Source organism: Nicotiana sylvestris, chromosome 10 (genome assembly GCF_000393655.2).
Source record: "Nicotiana sylvestris chromosome 10, ASM39365v2, whole genome shotgun sequence".
NCBI classification, from domain to species: Eukaryota; Viridiplantae; Streptophyta; class Magnoliopsida; order Solanales; family Solanaceae; genus Nicotiana; species Nicotiana sylvestris.
This window is the reverse complement of record NC_091066.1, coordinates 28,486,271-28,493,274: the sequence shown is the minus strand read 5'-3', so window position 1 is coordinate 28,493,274 and position 7,004 is coordinate 28,486,271. Positions and strand designations below refer to the sequence as shown.

Below are 7,004 nucleotides of genomic sequence, written 5' to 3'. Positions count from 1 at the left end.
CGGAGAGGGCGGTTTTGGAGGTCCTAGGGGTTGGTCGCGTCTGCGTGCAAAGTTAGCTCATCCTCGGTTGCTCAGCAGTTCTTTTAGGTGTCCCTGATTTAGCATTCTTACTACCTCCTGCCGCAGACCTATGCAATCTTCGGTTTTATGACCCCTTTCCTGGTAGAATTCGCAAAGAACGTTCGACTTCCGAGTGCTCGGGTTGGACTTCATCTTTTGCGGCCATTGTACCTTTGTGCTGAGCTTCTCTAGTGTGCACACTATTTCTGAAGGAGAAACACAAAAATTGTGAGCAGATAAGAGCGGAGGCATATCTCTTTCGTTTTGGTATGGCGCAGTCGGTCGAGGAGTGTCATCTGTGTGCTGCGGAGGAAGTGGGATGGATGTCCTGATGTAGGGCTGATGCCTTTCTTGGCCGAGACGGGGTCCCAACTAATCTCTTCGACCGTCATTACGACGATCTTTCCTTGCTTCAGCTTGAACTGACTTCAGCCATTGGATCGGACTATTGAGGTCGTCCTTGTCTGCCCTTACCTCGGCGCAATAGGCGTTGTGGATTTCTTCTCAAGTGGTGAGAGGGTATTTTATAAGCCTGCTTAATAGTTTTCTGGTCGCTCTCGACCCATTCCTGCTTAACTCTTTCTGGAAGGCTGCTACCGCCATCCCTTCTGACACATTCAGCAAGCTCATTCTCACCCTGTTAAACCAGACTAAGAAGTCCCTAAGTCCCTCGTTGTGTGTCTGCCTAACGACGAACATGTCGTTTACCCTGGCTTCCGCCTTTTTAGCTCCTGCATGAGCGGTGACAAACTTGTCTGCCATTTTTTCGAACATTGCTATTGACCGTGCTGGTAGTTGTGAGTACCAGGTCAGGGCTCCCCCTGTTAGGGTTTCGTCGAATTTTTTCAGTAGCACCGATGGTGCTTGTTCTTTCGAAAGATCGTTGCCTTTTACGGCTGTGACATAGTGGATGATATGATCCTCTGGGTCTATATTACCGTTATATATCTTCAGGTATGGTGGCATTTTGAAGATTTTTGGAATGGCATGGGGGGGCTGCTTCCTCATTGTACATTTTCTCGATGAATCAACCAACATCCCATTTTGGTAACAACTTTGGGGCGCCTAGTATTTTGTCGACCCTTTCTTGATGCTCCTTCATCTGGTCGCGGAGTGTCTTATTCTCATTTTCCATTTCCTCCATTTTCTTTAGAATGGTTGCGAGTGCATCATTATCTAGGGGTGTGCATTCGATTTATCGATTCAATTTTGACCCTTATCATTATCGTTTCAATAAAGTTTCGATTTTTTCTATTTCAATTTATCGATTTTTGGGGCTTATCAATTCGGTTATCGATTATACCAATAAGCCAAAGGTTGGTTCCCAAGTCCCTTTGAGGCGTTTTTGAGTTTAATAAAGAAAACGGACTTTTGGCACGTACTAAAAGCACGTTTAACTACGGTTAAAAGAATGTATCTAATCTTAACATGGTGAGAGATACAATACCTCCTCCTCCAACATGTCAAATGTGTTGAACAAAAGCCAATATGCTTTCTTGAAATTGAAGTTCTGGCCAAAGACAAGTCTTTTAACCCTAGGATATGCATCAGTCACAGATAACCATAGGTTCCCAAGACAATTCTTTAACTGTAAGCTAAACAAAAGCACAAAAGCATACTAACTTTTGTGCACAAAAGCACAAAAGCATACTAACTTTTGTGCACAAAAGCACAAAAGCTAAACAGAAGCACACACGATCTCTCTTGCCATACGTAAAATGTAAATAAGACATATGATTTCCAGAATAGCTCATTTACTTGCGATGATAACTGTGGCAGCAATGGTACAGCAAAAGAAAATGAAGTTCCAACAAGCACAACTACATGATTACCAAAAGAAAATTAACAGTAAGAACATGTGTCATTAAAGAAGTAGAAAACTAAGTCGCAATTAGATCATGGAGACGCAAGAAACACAATTCTTTTGTTCTTCTGATCAGAATCATCAGTTGATGGGCAGCAAATCAAGTTCAACTTCACGAGCCCAACTTCAACGTCCATGTTATAGCTATAATGGGCAGCAAATCAAGAATCAACCCTCAAGTTATTAAAGAGAAAAATATTAAGAACTTTGTAATACATCACATTCTTTTACAAGTATATTATTTAAAATGGAGAACTTACATAGCAACTAACAAAGTCTAGCAAACATCGTCGGTGGAAGCTTCTTTACCAAGATTAGTAAAATCTAATAAGAAAATATATTAACAAGTCAAGCAATTAATATATTATTTAACTATCTTAAGCAATACAATAAAATTAATTAAAATATACATACCTTCCTCGAGTGTCTCGAGAAAATCTAAATCTTCCTCAACATTTGCAGGAAGCTATTCACTCCGAAGCCAATCTTGAAGGCACACTAGAGTTTTAACCAATTTAGGAGTTAATGAACTCCTAAATTGGTCAAGAATACGCCCTACGGTACTAAATGCACTTTCAGATGCCACACTTGAAATAGGAATAGCAAGCACATCTCGAGACATCTTAGCAAGAATAGGAAATCTAGGTGAGTTCACCTTCCACCAAGCCAAGATATCAAAGTCCGGTCTTTCATTTTCAGGATCTTCTGCAAGATACTTTTCCAATTCTATTTTAGAATCTACACCTCCACTTGCAGCTTTATGTTTCCTTATTTCATCTAAAAGTTCACCTAAACCAGGAGTTGAAGTTTCCATTGTGCTGAATGAAGAGCTTGGCAAAGAGGTAGAAACTTTACCACAAGTATCTTTTGAAACAGATTTAGAGACATACTCATTAAACAGTGAACTCATATAAGTATGAACCTCTTTTTCAATAATTGTCCCTTCATCTCCAAACATCTTCTTAAGTACAAAACTAACAATAGTAAACTTGTAGCGAGGATCCAAAACACAAGCAATGAAAATCATTTTGTTCATTTTTGTTGGTTCACCCCAATACTTCTCAAATTTTTTCCACATACTTGATGCCATCTCACTCAAAAGTACATCTTCAGTTGTTATTAATCGATTTAAGTAAACAGAAACTTGACCAATTTCAAGAAAATGGGAATTCGATGTTACATAAAGTAATCCGGACACCTTCAAAGTGAGATTATAAAATATTTCAAGAAATTGTGCAATTCTCTTTACATTATCCAAATCAGTTCTTGTAAGCAAACCTACAGGCTTTCCATCTGAAATAGCATCAAACATAAGATAACGTGACAAGCCGGTATCACGATCAGAATATTCTTTAATTGCACGCTCATATTCAATGACCCTGTTCAACATCAAGTAGGTGGAATTCCACCTTATAGGAACATCTAAGCATAAAGACTTCTTGACAATATTTTCACTTTCACAACATTCCAGAAACTTCCTCAACCTAGCAGGAGACTATCTATTGTATCTGACTGCACATCTAACACGAGCAATAGAAATATCTGACTCTTTTAAACCATCTTTCACAATAAGATTTACAATATGAGCCATGCATCTCATGTGAAGGTGTTGACCATTCATGGAATTGGTTCCCCAATCATCTAATTTGTCAGCCAACTTCTCCACGGTCACATCATTTGAACTAGCATTGTCAACTGTGACAGTAAAATCTTTTGCAAACCCCACTCACGCAAATAATCAATAATACACCTTGCCATATCTTCACCTTTATGACTAGTAATTGGAGAAAAGTTAATAATTCTTTTATGCATAACTCATTCACTATCCACCCAATGGGCTGTGATGCACATATAGTTAATTTTTTGAATAAAAGTCCATGTATCAGTGGTAAGACTTACTCTTTGACTTGTTCCTTTAAGAAAATTCATTAATTTATTTTTTTCCACATTAAAAAGAGCAAAACAATCCCGTGTAACAGTAGTACGGGAAGGAATATGAAAACAAGGTTGTGCCACTTTCATAAAGTTTCTAAAGCTTTCCTTCTCAACAAAACTAAATGGAAGTTCATCAACAATCACCATACGACACAAAACCATCCTACACTCTTCTTGATCAAATTTCCATGGAATAAGATCACCTTTATTACCCCCCGGTACTGTTTGATATGGTAATAGTTTTTGACCTTTTTCAACTTTATAAGGATTCCTTGGACATTTACTGATATGACTATTCATTTGTGTCGTTCTTTTGCCTTTTGTCTCAAAATATTCTTGTCCACAAAATCTACATGCATATTTATTATTTCCTTTAGCATCAACTTTTTCTTCAAAAAAATCCCATGCCCGAGATCGTTTTTTCCTTTATTTTGTAACTGTCGAGTGAGTAGTTGCAGCAGTAGACTCAGAACCTCTACTTTCATCGACCACTTGATCAATTTTATCATTTTTAGCCATATGAAGTGAATGAAGAATGTAACTTACAGTCTTAAACGAGTTGAATGAAGCAAAGGTGCAAAACAAGACGAAGTCAGCACTCCTCGCTCTTGACCTAAAAATTATGGCCGGAAAGAAATCAATTTAAATAAGTTCCTTATCAAATACTAGGAAAAAATAGTTTCAGTTCATTTACACGTACGAAATTCATATATCTGCTTCAGTGTAAAAATTGCAGTGTCAAAATAGCTGAAGCTATTCATAGCTATTCAAATTGCAGTGTCAAAATAGCTTCAATTCATATATCTGCTTGAACAATGACCAGTATGATAAGACATTGTCGATATTTACTGATTAGCTAGCTTTTAAAATTTAACTTATTATAGTTTGCAATGTTAGAGAAGAAAAGATTTTAATATTGGCTTAATGACAAATAGTCTTCAGTATACTGCTTTAGTGTCAAAATTGCAGTAGATGCCAAGTTGGTCACTAACATACGAAATTCATATTTATTAAAAAATAAGTTGGTAAACGGCATTCACAATGCAAAGATTTACACAGAAAAACTTTCCCACAGAAAGATAACTAAACAGATAACAAAAGATAATAACGAAACACGAAACATATAACCAAAAATAACGAAACAGATTAGAGTCTTTACTACCAATAATAACGAAACAGAAAAATTTACACAGAAAGCATTCCTTCAAATAGAAGAGAAAAGAAAAAGTTGAAGAAAGAAATTTGGAGTACCGGAAACAGCGATAATCAACGGTGACTAACTTTCCGATAGACCAGATCTCGATTTGACGGTGACGAGTGACGATAGAATAGAGCTAGGTTTGTACTTTGAAAAAAAATGCTGAAGACTGAAGAGAAGCGGCGCTGAAGAAGGGAGGAAATAATAGGGCATTAGAGTTAGCCGGTAGGGACTTAAGTGAAGGAAAGGGTAGTATTATAAAATAAGGTTATATTTATCTTTTTAGTATATCTTATCGGTTTATCGATAATCGAAGAGGACAAAATCGAAATCGAAATTGATAACTCGATAAGGAAAATTTCGAAATCGAAATCGAAAAACCGATAACAAATAATCGATTCGATTTATCAATAAACCGATTCGAATGCACACCCCTATCGTTACCTGCATCAACATTAGTATGAGTGTTACCTGTGCGGGGGGGGGGGGGGGCATCTTGTTTGGTAGCGATCTCGTGACGTCTATGTGTGCAATGTCTCTATTCTCCCTTTGAGCGGGTTTATCAAGTATGTTGTTCAGAGTGCTTGTTAGCCACTCTTCCAGTCGTCTTTTTACTGCCGGTGGTACCTCTCCTATTATAGACTTGGAGGCTTCCTTTTCGTGCGAAGCAGTTACGCTTTCGTGCGGGAGAGGTGAAGCGTCTCTCTTAGGTGTACCGTTTGGTGTCACGTTTTCGTTTTCTTCCATGCCATCTTCGTTGATGGTGTTCAAGATGTTGGTTGTGACACCTGCTATCGCTTTTAACCTTGCATCTCCTTTTCTTGCCATTGTTAGTTTATGCCAAGCTAGGAAGAGATGGCTATCCCTTTTTGTGATCTAGATGAAACTAAAATCTTAACTAAAGAGCTCCCTACAGACGGCGCCAAATTGTTTGACCAAAAGATGTTCAACCCTTTGATTAAACTAATCTTATAATTAGAAGAAGGGTGAATCTCAGTTAAGAATAATAAAATCTAGATCAAATAATAAAAGGAAGTAAGCAAGATGAATGATGTTAGCTAATATGTTGGAATCAATTAAATGCTCGTAAATGCGACAACCTAAATGCACAATAAATCTAAATAAATGCAGTCGACGCAGAAAGGGAATAAGTATGAGATGATTGTGGAATCTTTGGATCTTATCAGTATCGTGTAATGATGTGTGCTCAGGTTGTGCGATCAATGAACAAGGCTGCTCTTGTATTTACTCTCATATGAATCTTTTACAAAGTGTTCTTTTTTCTTTTTCTTGGGATCCCTCTTTTCTTTACTAACTCTTCCTATTTATAAGGGATAATCTCCCAAAAAAACCTAAAAAGTACAATATAAAGAATATTCGAAAAATATATTCTTACTGTCTCCTACTAAGTTTACTCTACCGTTGACATCTCGTCTCGACCAACTGCTCTTGGTCGTCGTCCTTCATCACGACGACTATCAGACGTTGCGTCACGATAACCTCGTTCCTCATCCTACTCGACAGCTGTTGTGGTTGCCAAATTTGGATCAATACAATAATAGCATCAGATTTATATTTATCAAGACGAGGTACTACTCAAACACAAATAATTTATCATATGTTCAGAATTTTGTATAAAATATTCATACTATTTGATAGGAATGCCTAAAAACATATAAAGAATTATCCTCAAATGATGGACGTAGGGACTTTGTCTGGATTGTCACGCCCACTTGTGGTTTTAAATAAGTGGAAATGGGCCTCCAAAATGAACAAGGCTTTTCCACTTTTCTTTTGGATATTGACTTTATGGCAACTTCCTTGGTGGAAGAGAAACCGCGTCGACTCGCTCACTCCTTTAATTTGTTTTTAAGAAAAAAATTTACTGTTGCCACAGGTGCGCCCACTCCAAATATGTGCCAGCCACGCGAAAGTGGGAGAGCCATC

General features: G+C 37.6%; 1 long non-coding RNA gene across 2 annotated transcripts; it reads right to left on the bottom strand.

Moving 5' to 3' along the window:
• Nucleotides 1-1,797: 1,797 nt before the first annotated feature.
• LOC104229966 (uncharacterized) lies at nt 1,798-5,286 on the bottom strand. 2 transcript variants are annotated; one of them, XR_011403063.1, is made up of 5 exons: nt 5,111-5,286; nt 4,406-4,472; nt 2,339-2,639; nt 2,185-2,248; nt 1,798-2,068 (listed from the first exon to the last, which is right to left on the bottom strand). It is a non-coding gene; the product is annotated as an uncharacterized lncRNA (long non-coding RNA). The 2 variants fall into 2 exon arrangements; XR_011403062.1 differs by having other exon boundaries at nt 2,339-2,701; nt 5,111-5,228.
• Nucleotides 5,287-7,004: the final 1,718 nt, after the last annotated feature.